The sequence below is a fragment of the Bubalus kerabau genome, chromosome 7 (genome assembly GCF_029407905.1).
Source record: "Bubalus kerabau isolate K-KA32 ecotype Philippines breed swamp buffalo chromosome 7, PCC_UOA_SB_1v2, whole genome shotgun sequence".
In the NCBI taxonomy this organism is placed as follows: Eukaryota; Metazoa; Chordata; class Mammalia; order Artiodactyla; family Bovidae; genus Bubalus; species Bubalus kerabau.
In genome coordinates, this window is record NC_073630.1 from 8667074 (window position 1) to 8689421 (window position 22348).

Genomic DNA, 22348 nt, shown 5'->3' on the forward strand with positions numbered 1-22348 from the left:
GCAGATTCTTTACTGTCTGAGCCACCAGAAAAGCCCAAGAATACTGGAATGGGTAGCTTATCCCTTCTCCAGAGCATCTTCCTGACCCAGGAATCAAACCGGTGTCTCCTGCATTGCAGGCAGATTCTCTACCAGCTGAGCTACCAGGGAAGCCTTGATAATCACTGCACTATCCTGTATCTTACCAACAAAAAGTGTTGGCTTTTGTGATGGAAAATCTACAGTTTTTAAGGTAGTCATGCTCTATGGTGAATCTGATTACGGGAAGCTATGCCAACAACTTGTTGAGAGTATTTGTAACATATTCCCTGGTTTGTGTCCCTGCTGCTGCTGCTGCTGCTAAGTCACTTCAGTCTTGTCCGACTCTGTGAGACCCCATAGATGGCAGCCCACCAGGCTACCCTGTCCCTGCGATTCTCCAGGCAAGAACACTGGAGTGGGTGGTTCGTGTCCCTACAGACCTCTAATCCAAACAGATGGCATCACTCAGTCTCCATATGCAAGCTCAGTTCCATCTAGGTTAGCAGACCATCCTTACCCCAAGAAGTTTAAAGAAGCAGATCTATACTGTCATCCATGTAGCATACCTTATCCATAGTCAACAACTTTTCAGTCTCTGCAATCACATTAAGTGATTATTTAGTGTATGTATTAGGTTTGGTAATCATCTTAAAAATCAAAGATTTGAGTTCATTTTATATTTAAGAATTGTATTTTAAATATGTGAAGAAAGCTAATGAAAATGTTGGAAAATGATTAAGAATAAATGTATTGTTAACATATATATATATATATATATATATGCTGGGTAAGTTTCTCCATCTCTACTCTTTGCTACAGTCAACTCTATGCTAAAAATCATTTTTGCTTTGAATGTGATGTTATTATTTTATACTATTTATAATACCTTATATCAAAATTGGAGTAGAAAATAGGAAAAAAAAACTTATCAGGACTTCAAATTTTTTCTTGTTATATTTTAAAAGATAAACGGGCCATCTTCTTTGTACCCTTAGCAACAGCACAGTGCTGAGCCTGTATTAGGATCTCAATAGATGTTGCGGCAGCTCATGATCCATTCCTGTCCCCTGTCCCAGAAAGAGGAACCTCTTGTGTTATGTCAGGTTGTCACTGGAGACATTCACAGTTATTCCAGAGTGTGAATTGATATTTGCCAGAGTGTTATTTTCCTGCTGAACTAATGTCTGTTTACTTCTCTTTACTTTTGTACTTGGGTTTGATCTCTATTTGATGCATTTTCTTCATATTTCATTTGTACTCAATGCTGGGTCACTAATCTCAAAAACCATATAGTATTGGAAATTCCTACCAATTTCAATATAGGGGTACCACTGATGGGCTTTAGTGCTAAGGGTGAAAGAAGTAAAGAGGCGGAGAAAACCCACAAATATCATACTGATTCAGCTCCTCCTATTGAAGGGAAACAAAAGGAGTGGGGATAAAAGATTTATTTATGACACCATACATATGGCAAGTACTCAATTATTTTATTATGAGTTATATGATAGCAAATCTGGTTGGTAATCAACTGACTTAATATCAAAGGGAAAAGGGGAGATTGCAAGTAAGATTTTCAAGTCAAGATACTTAATTAGTTCTAATAAAACTTTCAGGAGTAGTACAAAAGTTAAGACTATGAAAATATAGTCATTTGACCCTGTTATTTTGTGTAATCCATTTGGGCAACTGGCTAATGTTGGCTGCATAACATTTATTAGCATCACTTTAATGAACTCAGAGGAAAATCTTAACTTGGTTTACTTTTTTCTTCTGGACATGGTAACAAACTGTAATTTAAAATAACAGTAAATTATTATTTTAGTTTTTATTGTTCCTGGACTCTCAGACAAAATGGATCAAGAAAGGGAATCTGGAGAACTGGACTGGTTCTCCAGACAGAGCAGGCTAGTGGGGTGGTCACCAGTTAGGAGATAGAGGGTGATTCAAAAGAAAAATACAGGGCTTTCTTGGTGGCTCAGTGGTAAAGAATCAGCCTGCTAATGCACAAGGCCTGGGTTTGATCCCTGGTCCGGGAACATCCCACAGGCCGGCGTGGAAAGGCAGCCTGCACGCCACAGCTACTGAGCCTGCGCTCTGAACTCGCGAGCTGTGCCTACTGGAGCCTGCACGCCCTGTACAGCCTGCGCTCCCAGCAGAGAAGCCCCTGCAGCGAGGAGCCTGCACTCGCCCAGTGAAGGGTGGCGCCCCACTTGCCTCAGCTAGAGAAAAGCCTGTGCAGCAGTGAAGACCCAGCAGAGCCAAATAAATAAATAAACAAACAAAATTAAAAAAAAGAAAGAAAGAAAGAAAGAAAAAGACATGGAGATAAAAGCCAAGATGTAGTCTAACCAGGTTCTTTGCAAAATGGCTAGAAAGGCGAGCGGGGTTTGAGTTGAAAGCAGAATGCTGACAAAAGCAAGACCATGAGCCAGAGGAAGGGACTTAGAAGAAACGAAAGGGTACACGGCCTGGGCAGGTGTCCTGGGGCTCTCCATCTAGCTGTTCCAGGGGTCTGTCTATTCAGCCATGAGATTGAACACTGTATCGAAAGGGATCCTATGAGCTTGAATTCATTTCCGTGAAATAGGTAATTCTTATTATAGCCATTCACAGGTTGCTGCTGCTGCTGCTAAGTCGCTTCAGTCATGTCCGACTCTATGCGACGCCATAGACCGCAGCCCACCAGGCTCCCCCGTCCCTGGGATTCTCCAGGCAAGAACACTGGAGTGGGTTGCCACTTCTCCAGTGCATGAAAGTGAAAAGTGAAAGTGAAGTCGCTCAGTCGTGTCCGACTGGTAGCGGTCCCATGGACTGCAGCCTACCAGGCTCCTCCGTCCATGGGATTTTCCAGGCAAGAGTACTGGAGTGGGGTGCCATTGCCTTCTCCTAGAAGCCTGCAATTGGGGAAGGTGGAAGCTGTACTGATAGTGTTCTAATCTGTCTTCAAGTTTCTCTCATCTGAGCTTTGGTCATGCTCACACTTATTGTGTTTGGTCTTCTCCTCTTATTCCTTCACACTGGTGTCATACTTACCCTAAACACCAGTGTTGATCACATTAATCCATAATTTTACAAGTTTACCGTTTCCTAGGACAAGTTTACCTTTCTACGCCTAACCCATCAGTCTTTTGATGATGCGCCCTCTGCTGTCTGCGCAGCCTCACTTCCCATGCACTCCTCGTCTCGTGCTCTGTCATCGAGGGCATTCTACCGTCCATTCCTAACACACACCTTGCGTGTTCATAAACTCACAGAAATATGTGGACTACTGCACTTGTGGAATGGAAGCTATGTATTTCTTAGGTAACATTACTTGTTTAGATATTTATAAGTTTCCCTTACATCACAATCTCTAAGCACTTTACATGAATTATTAAATCCTTACAAAGTTTTATGAAGGTACATAGAAACTTATTAAGTAAGTAATAAATTTAACGGATAAATAAGTATAAACTCTACACACTCTTCTATGTACAATATCTTCTAACTGGAAAAGGTTCATCTTCAAAACAGAAAGCTTCAATGAGTAAATCTCTCAGTCATAAATACAATTTTTTTCTGGAGAATTATACTGAAATATACCACTTTGCACATAATTCCTTTAAGATGCTTATTTTTCAAGGCAGATCATCAGCTGCTTATATTTTCCCAGGACAAATGTGCTCTTAAGAGTCTCTCCTAATTGAGCAATTGATTAATTAGCACATTTCTACCTTCACCAGGGAGTGAGAATTTAGAGGGTATTACTGTGCTAATAAGCTCACACTTTTCCTATTTTAAACTGTTTTCAATTTTGGGAATACAAATCCCTGAGACAAGAAATAATAAATTTTAAATCTTTTCATCCATGGAAACTGTAAAGTAGGTCACCCCACCTGTTTCTCTGTGGCTAGTCCATTTGATGAGGAATGAGATAGTTCCCTCTTACGTTTCTTTTTCACATCTACAGTGTATTTGTTGAGGAATTTAATATCATAATATATCAAGGAGCAAAGAACATTAAATCATAGACAGATGAAAAAGGAGATATAAGGGCCAACATCTCTTTTCCTTATTTAGTAATTCTCTTCAATAAGGGGTTCAAATCTATGTGCTCCCATGAATAAACAATTTGTATTGGACCAATGCTTATGTGTGAATATTTGCTATTCACTGAAGAAAAACTTAGTGACTATATCCTTTTGCCAAATGAATCCTTGATACTTAAGAAAAAAAATACAAAGTGATAGAGAATTTATCTAACAGAAACACTCTTCACTGGAAGAGAGGCTCTGCCATGGAACAGGTCCTCTTTAATGAGTTTGTAATAAGCTGCAGATGATGGTCTAGGGCTATGAGGCTGTTGAGCTATGAGGCTATTACTGGTATTAGAGACAAAAGCAAGTAATCAGAAAAAGTTTTATAGCACTCTGAAAATGACTTTGACCCCAATGAAATGTGTTCAAATCTGTAAAACAATAGGATTTTTTATATTTTTAAGTAGAGAAAATAGAAATGTTCTTTTATATATATATAAAATGTATAACTCTAGAAATACAAATATATATTAGTAAAAATTGCACTGTAAATCAAATTGTTTATAATGCTCATTTTTTAAAAAGTCAAAATAGCAATCCCTAACATGTTCTATTAAAAAAAACACCCGTGATTAAAAACGTCTGCATTTAATATATTCCTTTGTATTACAATGTTATTCAATTTATGAACTTAAAGAGAGTCAATATATTTAATTATTAACTGACATATATATATATATTCCTTAGAATTCATTTTTTTTAAATGGTATTGGTGACATAAAGGCTAATTTTTATCTCTGTTACTGTATATTATTTATCTTTACTCTGTAATATTGGAAGAAGAACTCTGGAATAAGAGTGGTCTTCCTCCATAACTCTATGACTTAAATAAACTAGCCACACAAAGAATGAAGTCAGATAGCCATGGACGATATCTTGAAAGGCAGAGCATCATCCAGACCCAACACTGGAAGGGCGGGACTAGAGATTGGAATTATAGTGTGTGTGTATCTGAAACAAAGGTGATGTACATGAAAATGGAACATGTTCACTGCTATGCACTGTGTGCAGAAAAAGTGATAGTCTTGGACCCTGAGTGTGTCCATCACAACCCAACGCTTACAAGGGGAACCAGTGATGAATCCAGAAAACTGAAGAGACTCAGGAACCATTTGAAGGTAAACCCCAGAACATAGCTGTACACTGATGCCATCAATTACTCATCTTACTGTTCTTGCTATGATTCATTGCCCAAATAAGGACCATCAGAAAACATTTTCCTGTCCATGTTCATTTCTTATTGACCCTGAAGGAGGTAACCATAGGAAGCTATAATACTGAGAAGTGTGGCAGTACTCTTCAATGTTTACTGATAATCTTGTATATGTTGTAAATTTCAAAAACAGGGTTTTTTGGTTTCTCTATCAGTCTCTCTGGACTTGGTTAATGTAAGGCAATCTTCTGCATCTAAACTCTGAGTGATCAATGCACCCTGACCCTCTGGGTCTGAAATGCTCAAGACAATTATATACCATGGTCACCCCATAACTTGTGCTGCCCTGTAGACCCTGCCCAAGCAGCAGTCAACTTCCTACAAAGTATCTTTAACTGTAACTGTAGATGGGATAATCAAGATAACAAAAATCAATTTAATCCATATAATGAAGTGGAGACATCTTTCTACTCCATTTTGGAAAGAAATCTTTGGAAAGTTAAGTAATCAGCATCATAATAACATTAATACTTAGAAGCAGTGATTACACCTTAACACTCTCTGCTGGGCCTTGAACACAAAACTGTGTCAACAGCTCGGCACTAGTGTTTATATCGTGCTTCCTTTCACGTTAGTTTCCCAATTAACGGTCATGGAGACATTAATATCAAAACTTTACAAAATACAATTTTTTTCCTGTAACTAATGGAAAACATCTTTTTACTAAAAGTATAGTTGATTTATAATATTGTGTCAGTTTCAGGTATACAGCATAGCATTTTGGTGTTTTGGCAAATTATACTCCATTATGTAGATAATTCCCTGTATATCATAGTTGCTTATCTAGTTTATATCTTGCAGTCTGTTTTTGTTAATCTCATACCCCTAATTTGTCCTTCCCTCCTTTCCTCCCCTCTTTGGTTACCACAACTTTGTTTTCTGTATCTGTGAGTCTGTTTCTGCTTTGCACAAATGTTCATTATTTTTTAGATTCCACATAAAAGTGATATCATACAGTATTTGCCTTTCTGTGTCAGACTTATTTCACTAAGTATAATATTCTCTAGGTCTACTTATGTTGCTGCAAATAGTATCTTTCTTTGTATGACTGAGTAATATTCCATTACACATACACACCATGCACACACCCATATCTTCTTAATCCAATCATCTATTGATGGGCATGGAAAGTTTCCTGAATAAATGCACTTTGAACTCATGTAGTAATAGGGCAACCTACATCAGTGTTTCCCCAAGGGGGAATTTTTGACTTCCAAGGAACATTTGGCAATGTCAGGAAACATTGCTAGTTGTCACCACTTGGGGGAGGAGTACTTTACTCATCTACTACTACTACTAAGTGGCTTCAGTCGTGTCCGACCCTGTGCGACCCCATAGACGGCAGCCCACCAGGCTTCCCGTCCCTGGGATTCTCCAGGCAAGAACACTGGAGTGGGTTGCCATTTCCTTCTCCAGTGCATGAAGGTGAAAAGTGAAAGTGAAGTCGCTCAGTCGTGTCCGACTCCTAGCAACCCCATGGACTGCAGCCCACCAGGCTCCTCTGTCCATGGGATTTTCCAGGCAAGAGCACTGGAGTGGGGTGCCATCACCCCGCATTTAGTAGAAAGAAACTAAATGTGCTGCTCAATTATCCTACAAGGCAGAGGACAGCCCCCACAAAAGAATGTTCTTATCTAAACTAGCAGTGTCTCAACCTTTAGATACTTATTTTTAAAAGGTTGTAATTGTTTCAAGATATAGATGATAAATCAAAATAAACTTATACATTGGAAGAAGTGTTTTTTCAAGCAGTGTATAAATAGAATAAAAGAATCCCTAATACTAAGTGTCACTATGAAATGGCTTGAATTGACTCTGTAGAGAATTTTTCCCCATTGCACATTTAAAATGTTTATTGTTATACTTTTATTTCTCAAGTAATTAAACCTACAAAATGAAAGACTTCCTGAGGCATGACTGGAATTACTAGACAGCCACATAGCTGAAATGCTCGTTGTGCAAATCTTCTTAGATGAAGTTGGTTCTCCCATAAATCTTACTTTCATGTTATTTCCTCCATCAGTACAACCAGCAAATTTCCTTGTTGTTCAATATCTTCTTCCTGCTTTGTACAGCTATTCCTTTTAATTACGCAGTAATTCCCAACCTGATCATGACACTTTTTCTTTCTTTTGTTAGTCAGTGTTCAAGAGTTTAGCAATTAATAGGCAGGTTTGAGGAAAAAAACAAAACAAAACAGACCCCTCACGCAGGAAGTAGTCCTTAGGCAAATCACAGTGTATAAGCAGTCCAACCAATCGCACAGTGTCACGGAGCAGCCCGTGTTATCACAAGCCATGCTGATAACAGCTCTGTTCCATATTCATGAGTTTCAAGTCACTGTGATAGAAGATCAGTGCATTTTCTATTTAAAGAACACTGTGGGAATATAATTACCTAGCATCCCATGGTGCATGTATATACTAAATGCTCCATTTTGCCAGACCCACAGGCACAAAAGTTAGTCTGCCAGTGTTACTCATTTGTTTGTCCACTGAATCAACAAGTGAATGGAAATGGTATTTATTTATTAGGCACCTCCACAAAGGAACCACTTTCACGAACGCTTTCTTTTTAATTATCATACTGCCTTGAGAGATATTAACATCAATGTTTTACTATAAACTCAGGCTTAATGATTTATACATGTCCCCATGGCTTGAAAGCTAGGAGGTGATTATTATTCCACACAGACCTATTCTCCTTCTTTCTCTGCTTTGTCCTATGCCCCAAGAAGCTAAATTCTACAGATTCCATCACCCAGACTCCTTTACCCTTTGGCTTCTAGTTGGGTTTAGCCAATGGAAGGCACCAGCAGATCAAAGACTGGGAAGAGGAACTGTGCATATTTATTCCCTTCCCTCTCCCCTGCCTCACAATGGTCTGACCACTGCTGCAGTTCTTTACAATTCCAGGTCCTGTCGGGGTCCCTTTTCCCAGGGCCCTGATTCCTCCCAGGGTTCTGGGAAAACCACTCACTTTCTTATTTCTCCTGGTCTAAGGATCAGAATGGTTTCCTGATGAACAGTGATGCTTTCCTTTGGTTTCCTCGATTCGACCCACACTTCTAGTAATTAAAGTTTTTAAGAGTAACTGTAACCATGCCAAAGTAGGAATGCTATAATTTAAACCCAAGTCTCCCTGACTTTAAAAGCTGAGCTGTTTACTCTGCCATGATGCTTACCTGTGCTAACCTGTAAGGATCCAAGAGATGAAAGGGCATGGCCTTCGTTTTCAAGTTGCTCTCAGTTTAACTGAGCAGACCCACACTAAACTACTACGAAAGACTGTGGTGACATAAACAGGAAGGAAATCCAAGAAACGGGATATGTGGACGCATACAATTGACTCAATTTTCTGTACAGTAGTAACTAACTCAACACTGTACAGCACCTATATGCCAATAAAAATTAATTTTAAAAAATGCAACACAGTGTAAAAAAGAGATTATGTTAAATTCCATAATGAAAGAAAAAGAAAATACACCAAAATATATCCTAGATCTCTGAAAATTAAAATAAGAAATGATGCACAAGAGTCTTTAAAGATTGACTATTAAATCTCTGCATGGCAGTGGTTCTTCAGGGACTCCCTTTACTTACAGAAGGAAACTGAGATTCTTTAAGGAGGTCTGAGAAGGCAATAGCACCCCACTCCAGTACTCTTGCCTGGAAAATCCCATGGACAGAGGAGCCTGTTAGGCTGCAATCCATGGGGTCGCTAAGAGTCGGGCACGACTGAGCGACTTCACTTTCACTTTTCACTTTCATGCATTGAAGAAGGAAATGGCAACCCACTCCAGTGTTCTTGACTGAAGAATCCCAGGGACGGGGGAGCCTGGTGGGCTGCCGTCTATGGGGTCGCACAGAGTCAGACACGACTGACGCGACTTAGCAGCAGCAGCAGCAGCAGTACTGGGTAAGACCCATAAAGTTCCATAGTGGCCACGCTGAGTCTAGTACTCATTTCTTAATTCCTAGCCAAGTGTTCATTCCTCTTTATAAAATAACCCACATAGGCTAAGAGAGTACTCAAAAAGATTCTTGAATATTGTGACATTCTATTAATATGTACATTCTACATACATTAAGCAAAACAGTAAATTCTCTACTTGAAGAATATTATAATGCAAAAATTAAAATGTAGCCTTCTACCTTACCCCTCCCCCTAAAACCCTACAAAATGGAGAATATGTGAGCATGATAAATAAATGCAGAATTAGTGTAGAGAGACTCTTCAAAACTGCAGACTCTTTCAGAGAATATTTTTTTCCAACTAAATCTAAGTCTGAACTGTTTTTTGAGACTTTGTTTCCTCATTTAAAAACAAAGCTAGCACATCTGCATGAAAGGAGAAAGAGATGCTAGGAGTGCTCAGTATGTCAGCATTTGTAATCTGCTTCTGGTCAGTGGGTGGTGAAGTGGTTTATTTCAAGTTGAAGATTTATATGAAAACCCCTTTGTGCTTATTTTATTCAGAATAGCTTTCCCACAATGATGCAAAGCAATGTGAAGCACCAAGTGATCCAAGTGCTGCTCCACAACTTTGTTTATTTTTATGTAGAATAGTTCTGACATTCGGATTTCAATGTTGTTAATGGCGCTTGATTCTTATGTATTCAAAAATTCAGATAACATCAAGCTGAGTATTATAATTTTATTTAAATTAAGATCATTTGAATCACAAGCAATAGTGAGGTCTACAGAAAAGAGGGGTCTAAAAAAGCACTGTGCTCTAAATCATTATGGGGTAAGCTTGGTTTTGTATCTGTCCCTATATCCCTTTCCTTGGGAACACAGCACAAAAGCAGGATGAGGGAGGTTACTATTCCATTAGTTTACTTTATTTCCATTTTAAACTTTTAAGTAAATCCAACTAAACTGAGATTTATTTCCTGGCCGCTTCTTTTACCCTGAAATAATTTGTTATTAGAATAGGATTCAGGTGACCTAGAACTCCTCCGATGCCACACGTTGTTTTTTCTCTTTTTTTAAATCTTTTCCTCTCAACTGAAATGTATGTCTTTAAACAAAGTGCATACGAGAGTTTTAAAAGAAGCATTTTCCCCTGATGGTTTCCAGTCGCCTCAGAGGCAAAAGCACCAAACTTTTTCAGGAAAGGCTGGCCTTGTGACATATTTTGGCAGGAACCTGAAAGGCAGGCGCAGAGGGCATGCAGAGAATCTTACTCTTCTATGGTTTTCCTTATGATTCCAAATGGATAAAGATTTAAGACACTAATTCAAACAATGTCCAATGTAACTTTGCATCCACACTCTGCAAACATATTATGATCCATCCGCTCCCCCGGGGGGAGCTTTTCAGTGATCAGACAATGCACTCTGATAAGATGGATGATCCCTCACTATTGCCAGATCCTTTGAGACGTGTAGCATCTAAAAAGACAGCTGAAGTGCCACTTGGCCTGACAAGAGCAGAGTCTAAATGAAGAGACAGACAAATGACCTAAGAATTAGGGGTGAGGGAATAAGATCATGAGGATAGCCAAATATATCTGGCTATAGGTACAGCATACTAAGAGAATTATGTGCATTATCTAATTTAATTTCCACAATAATGCTGCTGTCTGAATTCTTCAGATAAGGAAGCTGAGGCTTAAGAGAGGTTATTTAACATGCCCAACATATTATGGCATGAAAGATTCCAGCCAGAATTCAAATCCAGGAAATTTTTATTATGTTCGCTAAACAAGGAGAACTTTCTCATATAACCATCATGCAATCCTCCCAATCAGGAAAGAATCTCTGATTCTACTCTGCCATCCAATCCACAAACATAGTTCAAATTTCATCCACTGTCCCAATATTGCCTCTATTTCTCTCTCATCCAGGATATGTATAAGAACATGGATTGCATTAACTGCTGTGTCATACTAGGCTCCCTCAGTCTGGAAGAGTTCCTAAAGATTTCCCTGCCTTTTATGGGCTAGTTGCTGTTTTAGAGAACAAACTGCATTCTGTAGGATGATCTGAATCTGCTCAACCTGGTCATCTGACCTTCCTCAGGACGCCCCAAGAAATGATGCTGTGTGCTCCTTGGCAAGTCGCGTCAGGAAGCACTCTGCTGTGGTTTGGTTCCACACTTGGTGAGTTTGCCCCTGATTGTTTGTTCAGTCAAGTCTGTGCCTATCTATCAGGTTTCACCACTATAAGTCACTATTTCCCTCTTTTTATTTGATAGGCAATGGCACCCCACTCCAGTACTTTTGCCTGGAAAATCCCATGGATGGAGCAGTCTGGTGGGCTGCAGTCCATGGGGTCGCTAAGAGTCGGACACGACTGAGCGACTTCTCTTTCACTTTTCACTTCCATGCATTGGAGAAGGAAATGGCAACCCACTCCAGTGTTCTTGCCTGGAGAATTCCAGGGACAGGGGAGCCTGGTGGGCTGCCGCCTATGGGGTGGCACAGAGTCGGACACGACTAAAGTGACTTAGTAGTAGTAGTAGTATTTGTGGAGAAATATTTTCATATTACACCTATATCTTCAGCACACCTCTAACCATTCGTTAGCCTCTATTGATAACTCCTAGTGATATTGACTACCACTCTGATAATATTCAGTGACCATTATCTGTGTCAATCACTCCTTCTACAGTTAATAATGGGTATCTCACAGTGGGAGAAAGTTTTTGATTCTCTTCAACATTTCTTTATATTTTTAGAGTTTCAAAAGTTTTCTATTTTACCCAATGAGTTACAGCCCCATACTCTATTTGAGACCAAAGTGTCCCAGATTGCCTAGTGGGAGCCTGATTAAGGAGGCCCCTGTGTCCACGTGATATGTTCTCAAAATCCTTCATCGTGTTGACCTCCTCTTCCATCAAGGTTAGCACTGCACCCCGAGTAAGTCATCATAAGGTCCAAAGTATCAGGAGAGAGCAAATTTCAATTACCAAGCAACCCTTACAACTCCAGTGTCTGAGCCTGGAGAACGTGTTTCAACCTTTTCCCCAGTGGTATGAATCTTTGAAACAAGAGAAACCTTGAGGAAATGAAAGCACGCGGTTTGCTACTTACATGAACTGTGACTAAGGTGACCCGAAGAACAGCTGGTCAGTGTCACCCCTAGAAGCTCTTATGGCCCCACAGCAATACGACCCGGTGCTTCCTCTGTGGCACAGATCCCTCGCACCTTCTTCCTAGGTCTTCCCTAAAATGGAACTAACCAGATACTCTTTCCAATTCCATGGCAATTTTATGAGCATAAAAGTGGGCATCTTCAGCCTGGCACTCTGTGATGATGTAGAGGAGTGGATGGGTGCCCCATTCACTCACTTGGGAGGAAGGCTTCAGAGGGAGGGAATATGTGTATAATTATGGCTGCTTCGGGATGTTGACAGCAGAAACCAGCACAACACCGTGAAGCAAATGTCCTCCAATTAAAAAATAAATATTAAAAAAAACTGGAAAGAAAAAATGGGCAACTTATTTGCAGTTCAACAGTACAATGTGTATAGTGTCATTGTTCACGAGACTTTAGTTGAATTCTAAGTTTTTGGCTCATTGTATTTTAGTGATTACAAAAATATAAACATTCCACAGTTTCCCCATTCTTAATTTGCCTGCTTAGCCTCAAGATTTTATTGACCTGTACATGTTTTTTTTTTTCCCTGAACTCAGGGACTTACATTCTTTCTACTCACAAAGTGTGATAATACTCATTCAGTATAAATGACCTATTTTCTAATCAGTACTGTCCACTTAGCATATGAAGCAATTTATGACTTACAGATCTTGAGAACTATACAGAACATGAAGCCAAGCATATATCTTGAACATTAGGACCTGCTGGAAGTATTGTAATGCTGGAGGTCATGAGACAGAATGACAGCTGAGCAGTGGTGAGGAATTTCCAAAATGCCCATGGATTTCCACCCAACCTTTTCCTTTTAAAGTGCTTTTAACATATCTTCTTATCCATCTCATCTACACTTAACACTGCCCAGAACAACTTTTCCATGAGTTTATGCATTTCCAAACAGTGATCTATTTTGTATACCAACAAGATTCTTAGAAGAATAAGCAAGTAATTGAAAACTCACAATAATTTAAGCCAAGTTATTTCCTTGAATAAAAAAATCTGGACATGAACACAAATATGATATATAGCTGTTCAAAGAAAAGCATTCCTAACATAATTAAATATAAATTACCATAGCATAAATTTGGTCAAAGGATATATCTGTCTAGATTCTGATAACATTTAAAGTCCAAAATTCTAAATTGCCATGTCCTCCATGATTTTCTTTGAAGATATTTTTCTAATCATCTTTTTTTACAGAAAAGACTAGAATTTATGATATGAAAAAATACCCTATTATCTTAAGGAAACAAGCCTCTGCAACAAGGCTTTGAATCCTGATCTGCTCCTAGTCACCCTGCATGCAAACCAAAGGGACATAAATAGCAGTGGTATATTTCATTTTTAGGCTCAGTCATGGGTCAGCCTCCTTCAGGTGATGCTCTGAATGCTGACAGGGGGCCTTAAATCTTTGGTGGGTTTATGAACTGCAAGAAGGAACTTTCCATGATGTCCCGTATCCCAGAAGTGAGACGCCAGTGGCTAATCTCTGAGTCACTGGGCCCCTTTGACCTGTTCTCTTCACACTTGTCTCCATATTTCATCTGCTCTGAGCAGGGTTTGCTTTATGACTTTGGTTAAGAGTGAAGAAAATCAGTATGGCAGATGGAAGGAACTGAAGCTGCTTTTTACTCAGTGCTAAATTTCTGCCAATATGTATTCTGTTTCCCATACCAAAATCCCTGATGTCGTTTTTCGGCATGTCAACTAAGTCTTATCACTTGCCAGTTTAAGCAATATCAGATGTGATATTCCCTCGAAGAGGGAAGGGACTCTGTTTGGTTTTTATGTTAAGGACAACAGGGCTCATCATCCACAGAGAAACCAAAGAAACCATTTTCTTTAGGAATCATGCCAAATGCGAGGCCTGGCTTTGCTTTTGAGACTCGAGTTATAGAGACTCGGCTGACAATCCCAGGCTGCCAGGGGCCCAGAGCAACGTGAGGAGCTCTCCACTCGGGCCCAGGGGCTTCCAACTCAGCCAGTTTGTTTCCCCACAAGGTAGCTTCTAACAACCCGAGTTGATGTAATACTAAATCAAAATAAGGCAGACCTCAGATGATTTAATTAGGAAAAAGTGAGATAGTAAACTCAAACCATATATAGGCTAAAAACCATCTTTTAAGGGGTTATGTTTCTCTTGTTACATGCTTGCAAATCTTTTTTTTTTTTTTTTTTTGCCAATTTTATCTACCTACAGCCAACAAAGCCATGAAATTGCTGCTATGGCAGTGATTTTAACTTCTTAATAGAATTCTGTGTCTGTCTCGATGTCAACAATAAAAATAGAAACTAATATATTGAGTCAGTAAACTGGACTGTATAATATACGCACATATCTCATATTTTACATAGAAAATACTGTATTTTTTATAAGATTTCTTAAATTCAGTTCAGTTCAGTAGCTCAGTTGTGTCCGGCTCTTTGCGACCCCATGAATTGCAGCACGCCAGGCCTCCCTGTCCATCACCAACTCCTGGAGTCCACCCAAACTCATGTCCATCGAGTCAGTAATGCCATCCAGCCATCTCATCCTCTGTCGTTCCCTTCTCCTCCTGCCCCCAATTCCTCCCAGCATCAGGCTCTTTTCAAATGAGTCAACTCTTTGCATGAGGTGGCCAAAGTACTGGAGTTTCAGCTTCAGAATCAGTCCTTCCAATGAATACCCAGGACTGATCTCCTTTAGGATGGACTGGTTGGATCTCCTTGCAGTCCGAGGGACTCTCAAGAGTCTTCTCCAACACCACAGTTCAAAAGCATCAATTCTTTAGTGCTCAGCTTTCTTCACAATCCAACTCTCACATCCATACATGATCACTGGAAAAACCGTAGCCTTGACTAGATGGATCTTTGTTGGCAAAGTAATGTCTCTGGTTTTTAATATGCTGTCTAGGTTGGTCAAAACTTTCCTTCCAAGGAGTAAGCGTCTTTTAATTTCATGGCTGCAATCACCATCTGCAGTGATTTTGGAGCCCCAAAAAATAAAAGTCTGACACTGCTTCCACTGTTTCCCCATCTAAATTGCTGCCTATCATTATGGATATCCATGCTAAGAAATTCTTTGTAAACTGTAGCTTGCAACCTCAGAAATCTAGAAGCTGTTGATCACACACCAAAACTATGTGCAGTATTAAACATGGCAATTTTTATGAAAAACTAAGCACAAATAGTTGAGAGTTTTGATCCAGATAAATAGCTCTGTATAAATGTGAGTATATATATATATATATATACACACACACACACACACATACATATGACAGGAAGAGAGCTACAGCTCTATATAAAATAATGAAATAATGATATATATTAGATGAAATATATAAATATGAATGCATATATTCATGTGTATGTATGTATATTCATATATACACTGAGACACACACACAGAAGTCTCCATGAGATCAATGCCATGTTCCCGCCCCAGAACAATTAAGTTAGAATACACGGAGGTGGGGCTGTAGCACTAGGGTACATTAGAAGCTCCCCAAGTGACTGCAGTGTGCAGCCAGAGCTGAGAACCTTTGCTTCACATCTATGTCTGAAAGTCTTCTGTGTGGCCAGTATTCTGCTGCTGCTGCTAAGTCGCATCAGTTGTGTCCAACTCTGTGCGACCCCATAGATGGCAGCCCACCAGGCTCCTCTGTCCGTGGGATTCTCCAGGCAAGAACACTGGAGTGGGTTGCCATTTCCTTCTCCAATCATGAAAGTGAAAAGTGAAAGTGAAGTCGCTCAGTCATGTCCGACTCTTACGAACCCATGGACTGCAGCCTTCCAGGCTCCTCCGTCCACGGGATTTTCCAGGCGAGAGTACTGGAGTGGGGGGCCATTCTACATGCTCTTAATTAGCACTGGCTCATATGTTTCCATTCAGACAAAAAGGACAATACCAATGGCATTAGTAAAAACCTTCATCAGATGCGACTAATTCACTGAACTTTTCCATTGCCTCTTAGAAAATGAAAGCAGATGTCACTTACCCTTCTGGCTTCTCCTTGTGGTGGACAGAGACTTACCCTTCAGCTTCTACGTTGTGGTGAGCTTGATGATGCTAACAAAGCGGTGGAGGGTCTCCCTTCTTTTATCTAGTCTCTATGTTGCTCTCAACGTCACCCAGGGCTGTGAATGAACATTGTTAGATTAATGGTGGGACTGTGAAAAGACAATGACAAGAAAACGTACATTGAGGAAGAAATGTGAACGTTGAATCCAGGAACCCGACATCGGGGGTGAATGGGGAGAAGAGCACACTCAGCACAGCAGCACCTGAGACTTAGAGAAGCTTCTGTTTGCGCACCCTGGGGTGAGCACGACACCACCTGGGCCGACCAGACTAAGACAAGAGGGCACAGCCACAGCACTGATCTCCACGGGGCTCCTGTCATCATCACTTTAACTCTGGAGCATCGATACTGAAGTCCTTTACTCTGTTTTCAATCGAAAAAGAGTCTGTTGACAGGTTCCATCCACAAACAAAGAGACCATTTAAAATTAGTTTCAGACAATGCAATGTTCGCACGTGTGTATGTGTTCACAGGAAGTGTGATGTGCCCAATTGAAAAGTAAACAATCCTCTCCCCATTGGGACTTGAGACGTTTGAAATTTAACAGGAAAAAAATAAGTTACAGAATATATATGAAACCTAGCCGAAGCAATACAGTGTAGAATCTATCTTCCTCACTGTGTATGATGGGGGCTCTCCAAAGAGATACTCACTGACCACTAGACAATCCTGGTAAGAGACCAAGTCATTTATACTACTAGTCAGATTCCTAAACCAGCCTGAGTTTCTTTACACAACTAATTCCGTGTCATTGTTCTAATGCCCTGAGATATTTTTTTGTGAAACTTTTTTGTGCTTTCAAACATATGGGGACCTTCCTAAAATGCAGACTCTGATTCAGTGAGCCCAGGGAAGACCACAGACTCTGTATTTGTAAGCAAGTACCATCTCTTTCAGAATTTGGAAAATTATGAAAGAAATGGGAATACCAGACAATCTGACCTGCCTCTTGAGAAACCTGTATGCAGGTCAGGAAGCAACAGTTAGAATTGGACATGGAACAACAGATGGTTCCAAATAGGAAAAGGAGTATGTAAAGGCTGTATATTGTCACCCTGTTTGTTTAACTTATACGCAGAGTACATCATGAGAAACACTGGGCTGGAAGAAGCACAAGCTGGAATCCAGGTTGCTGGGAGAAAGATCAATAACATCAGATATGCAGATGACACCACCCTTATGGCAGAAAGTGAAGAGGAACCAAAAAGCCTCTTGATGAAAGTGAAAGAGGAGAGTGAAAACGTTGGCTTAAAGCTCAACATTCAGAAAATTAAGATCATGGCATCTGGTCCCATCACTTCATGGGAAATAGATGGGGAAACAGTGTCAGACTTTCTTTTTCTGGGCTCCAAAATCACTGCAGATGGTGATTACAGCCATGAAATTAAAAGACACTTACTCTGGAAGAAAAGTTATGACCAACCTAGATAGAATATTGAAAAGCAGAGACATTACTTTGCCAACAAAGGTCTGTCTAGTCAAGGCTATGGTTTTTCCTGTGGTCATGTATGGATGTGAGAGTTGGACTGTGAAGAAAGCTGAGTGCTGAAGAACTGATGCTTTTGAACTGTGGTGTTGGAGAAGACTCTTGAGAGTCCCTTGGACTGCAAGGAGATCCGACCAGTCCATTCTGAAGGAGATCAGTCCTTGGTGTTCTTTGGAAGGAATGATGCTAAAGCTGAAACTCCAGTACTTTGGCCACCTCATGCGAAGAGTTGACTCATTGGAAAAGACCCTGATGCTGCGAGGGATTGGGGTCAGGAGGAGAAGGGGACGACAGAGGATGAGATGGCTGGATGGCATCACTGACTCGATGGACGTGAGTCTGGGTGAACTCCGGGAGTTGGTGATGGACAGGGAGGCCTGGCATGCTGTGATTCATGGCGTTGCAAAGAGTCGGACACGACTGAGCGACTGAACTGAACTGAACCAGGTGATGCCAACACTGCAGTTCATTTCCTGCTCTTCAGTAGTGAGGCTGTTTAAAAAAAAAGAAGGGAAGAAAAGAACAGAAGGATAAATTCGAATTTCTACCACTCAGAGAAAGCCTGGCTTACAAGGCTTTCTAAAACAAAACATTTAAGAAATAACATAGACAGTATGAATGAGAAACTTAAAAAGCAGAGAAAGCTCAGCAGCTATCTTTGAAATAAGTTTCTGTTTGCTTAACAGTACTCCTACATATTTTCTTTGGTTTCTTTGTTTTCCTAACCATACTTCAGTAATTAGTAAATATTAGAGGCAAGCTGAGATTTGCTGCATGGTCCAATAGTCAATCATTCAAGTTTCTATAGGTAAATACAAGCACTGAAATATACTTCTATGATTTGTAGTTTCATAAATGTTGTTCTAATTCTATTCTTTACAGTGAGCAAAACAGGGAGGCAATAATTCCTTTATTTCAGCACACAGCTCACCATTAGTCTTGGGATTTATTATAAAAGGCTGTACTCCATGAAATTAATCAACATGCTCCATGTTTGTCTTCCTCCCCTCCCCAGCCCCCCCACCATGTCCTTGCTAGATCCAAGAAACCAAAGTACCAGTAGATTTCCATAACGATGCCTGAAATTATTTGCTCTGACGTACATGCAGTTAGGACTGCAGAGTTTTCTTTTACTTGTGTTAGAAAGGACGTAACTATGCTGGGCCCCTTGCCTCCTGCCACTTCTAAAAAGACTCATTTCATAAAAGGGAGATGAGAGGAAGTGCTGAAAGGACTTTTGAGTCCAGCTCTTTGCTCAATGTGTCTAGTGTGACCTGAGCTAGTCACTGCAAAGTCTCTAAGCCTCAGTTTCCTCATACATAAGACAATATTATTAGTAACACAAATATGTGTTATTACTATTATGACTATGGGATATGAACTTACGCATACTTTTGATTCAAAAAGCTGAGTGAGGTTATAAATTCTCATAAGCAACACACATGTAGATCATTCCTTCTCTTTTCTTACCTTAACTTAAACATGGTTTGGCACCTGGGACTGTGAAGGTTATGTGTATTTTAGCTTAGTCAATCAGTCTTATTCTCTGCATTTAGGTTATAAGAGGGAAAGCTTCCCAAGGGCAAGGGCAAGGTCTGCCAACATGCTGCTGCGTAACAGTGCCTACCATAATGCCAGACACACAGGCAGCCTCACAAACACCAAACACAGAAATGAAAACTGCTTGCCTCTGACACATGTACTTCCTTCTAAGGATAAAAGTTGAGACATTCTTCCTGGTGATTTGGAATCAAAATGAATTTTTAGTTTGAAAGCTACATGATGACAACTAAACATGATGCTAACATATGTCCAACTGCTATTTCATTGTGATTCTTCTAAAGTGAAAATTCAGAGTGTTAGCAATTTTTCAGTTTAGTTCAGTCGCTCAGTCATGTCTGACTCTTTGTAACCCCATGAATCCCAGCACACCAGGCCTCCCTGTCCATCACCAATTCCCGGAGTTCACTCAAACTCATGTCCATTGAGTCAGTGATGCCATCCAGCCATCTCATCCTCTGTCGTCCCCTTCTCCTCCTGCCCCCAATCCCTCCCAGCATCAGAGTCTTTTCCAATGAGTCAACTCTTCTCATGAGGTGGCCGAAGTATTGGAGCTTCAGCTTTAGCATCATTCCTTCCAAAGAACACCCAGGACTGATCTCCTTTAGAATGGACTGGTTGGATCTCCTTGCAGTCCAAGGGACTCTCAAGAGTCTTCTCCAACACCATAGTTCAAAAGCATCAATTCTTCGGGTCTCCTGCATTGCAGGTGGACTCTACCTTCTGAGTCACCAGGGAAGCCTGGTAGGCTGGCAGAGCCTCAAAGAATACTGGAGTGGGTTGCCATGCCCTCCTCCAGGGGATCTTCCCAACCCAGGGATCGAATCCTGGTCCCTGGCATGATGGGGGCCGGTGGGTGGATACTCACCACTATAGTATTGGTAGGGGGTCATAACTCATTCAGAATCACTTGCAACTTGAGGAACACTCAGGAAACCAGAATTCCTAGGGTGGCATGGGAAGAAAATGAAAGCTAAAAGTCCCAGGCACAAAAATACCTAAAGTTAAAACTGTCAGTCCAGAACTAGGAGAGGTCTAATATGTGCCTGTGAGAAAGAACAGAGGATTCTGGAGAAACAGACATGCTAATTAAGGGATCTTACTCAACATGGACCCTTCTCTGACCTCAGTTATTTCTGAATTCTACTGAAGAATGAAGGACTTTTCTTTGTGCTTGTTGTTCTTTTTCTCTCAAGGTGGTGTGCTTTACTGATTTTAGATGATTTCCTTCTATAAGCTCTCATCCTCAGGAATCTAAGTAAATCACAAATTAGAAATTTTTTTTAAAAAGTGCATTCCTCAGCTGTCTATGTGACTGATGAAATGCTAAGCACCCAGGAACTATGATAGAGTGCATGAGTGTGCATCCCTGACCACTGCTCACCATGTAACAAGAGAAGGCTTTCAAAGAGGCCAAAAGCTCGAAATACCAAAAAGTATTTGGTCCTCATATATTCTATACTACATAACGTTTGTAATCCTATAGCTGGGCCCATTCTGATCCTAGGATAAGCTAGATATCTTTGGAAACTGAATTTATTACTCCAAATAAGGAGAAATGTTTTATTTCTAACACATCCCCCAACAGTGCAATATTCCAAGAATGGCATACCTCTTATCATTCTCTTGAAATTAGAAATTTTCCAGAAATTTCAGCTACATTCCTCATTAACTATAGAGAACCATGCAATTGTTTGGAATAGCCCATCAGAAGGCAGTCCATGAAAGATAATTGATATAATACACTAGGTCTTGAATAGATATAGGTCTGAAACATACCTACCTAAGTGGCACAGTGGCAAAGAATCTGCCTGCCAAAGCAGGAGATCAATCACTGGGTAGGGAAGATCCCCTGGAGAAGGGAATAGCAAGCTGCTCCAGTATTCTTGCTTGGGAAATCCCATGGACAGAGGAGCCTGGCAGGCTGCAGTTCATGGGATCGCACAGGGGGTCACAACTTGGGACTAAACATGAACAAGGATTTTAAGAATTAAAAAGACTAACTTCCTAAGTGGTTCTTTGTTCTCAAACTAAACTCCCTTCCTCAATACTCTGTATGGATTTTATCCTTTTTTAAGATAAGCAATCAAACCAACAGACATTTCTGTCAATGTCTCATCAAACACATGAGAGTTTATTTAGATTCCTCTTCAGCTTTCTATACCAGGACTTTCCTGGTGGCTCAGACGGTAAAGCGTCTGCCTACAATGCGGGAGATCTGGGTTCAATCCCTGGGTCGGGAAGATCCCCTGGAGAAGGAAATGGCAACCCACTCCAGTATTCTTGCCTGGAAAATCCCACGGACGGAGCAGCCTGGTAGGCTACAGTCAGTCCGTGGGGTCGCAAGGAATCGGACACGACTGAGCAACTTCACTTTCTTTACTTTCCTTTTCAGCTTTCTATAGTCTCAAATTTCTCCTTTCATTAAGCCCTCATAGGGATAAGCTAAGCTAGGACTAACTGGGGACTTTGGTAATTGGGACCACGACTCAAGGTCTGGGCCTCTGGGATTGTATCTTTCGCCAGAGTACTGTACCTGAGTGAGACTTGGCAGTAATCAGCACGGAGAAGGTTGAGAGCTACCTGTGGAAACTGTACTTGGGATGATGGGCAAAACCAAGAGGATCTTTCAAGAGAACAGACTCATAAAAACTACCAGTAAGTGCACTTGATAAAATATCATCTAGAAAATATCTTGGGATTCAACTTCATGGGTCGTTTATTCATTACTATTCTTAATTAAAATATAAAGTGTTTGATTTGACTAAAATATAAAATGTTTGATTCTTGATTAAAATAATCAGTGTTTTGTTGAGATAAAAATGG

The 22348-nt window shown here is 40.3% G+C and overlaps 1 long non-coding RNA gene across 3 annotated transcripts in view; it reads right to left on the reverse strand.

Moving 5' to 3' along the window:
• Positions 1-22348, reverse strand: part of LOC129657423 (uncharacterized) — a 298612-nt gene that overhangs the window by 14468 nt on the left and 261796 nt on the right. For 2 of the 3 annotated variants that reach the window (XR_008716706.1, XR_008716705.1), the window contains exon 3: positions 16429-16531. This is a non-coding gene — a long non-coding RNA (uncharacterized LOC129657423). Of the gene's footprint in view, positions 1-16392; positions 16532-22348 lie in introns of all 3 variants that reach the window. The other variant, XR_008716707.1, reaches the window with a different exon arrangement.